Source organism: Arachis duranensis, chromosome 3, assembly GCF_000817695.3.
Source record: "Arachis duranensis cultivar V14167 chromosome 3, aradu.V14167.gnm2.J7QH, whole genome shotgun sequence".
Taxonomy (NCBI): domain Eukaryota; kingdom Viridiplantae; phylum Streptophyta; class Magnoliopsida; order Fabales; family Fabaceae; genus Arachis; species Arachis duranensis.
This window is the reverse complement of record NC_029774.3, coordinates 31,191,395-31,191,825: the sequence shown is the minus strand read 5'-3', so window position 1 is coordinate 31,191,825 and position 431 is coordinate 31,191,395.

Below are 431 nucleotides of genomic sequence, written 5' to 3'. Positions count from 1 at the left end.
TATTGCTGTGCGAAAAGGAATTATATTTCTCAATTTTTTTAAACAATTATTGTTATTAAGTGTGATCTTTTTTCATATATATTTTTAAGTGAATCAAATTTTTTTGGTGACCCAGAAAATAAGTAATTAAGTGCATGTGATCTATTCCCTCTTCATGATCCATATCATTCATTAATTTAATTGAAAATTCATTTATATAATAATTATTAGTAAATTGCCTATTACCAACTCACATTTATTTCTATTTCTATTTAAAATTTCAGAGACAGTTAAAATAATCAAATATAGATGTAAATATATGTATTTAAACAAAAACTGCAACGTAAAATAATAAAGAGAAGGGATTAAATTCAAATTAAAATGGTGGTTCTTTTAAAGTTAATCTGTTTAAAACATAACTCAATATGATGAATCAGAGGCCCGGAATACTT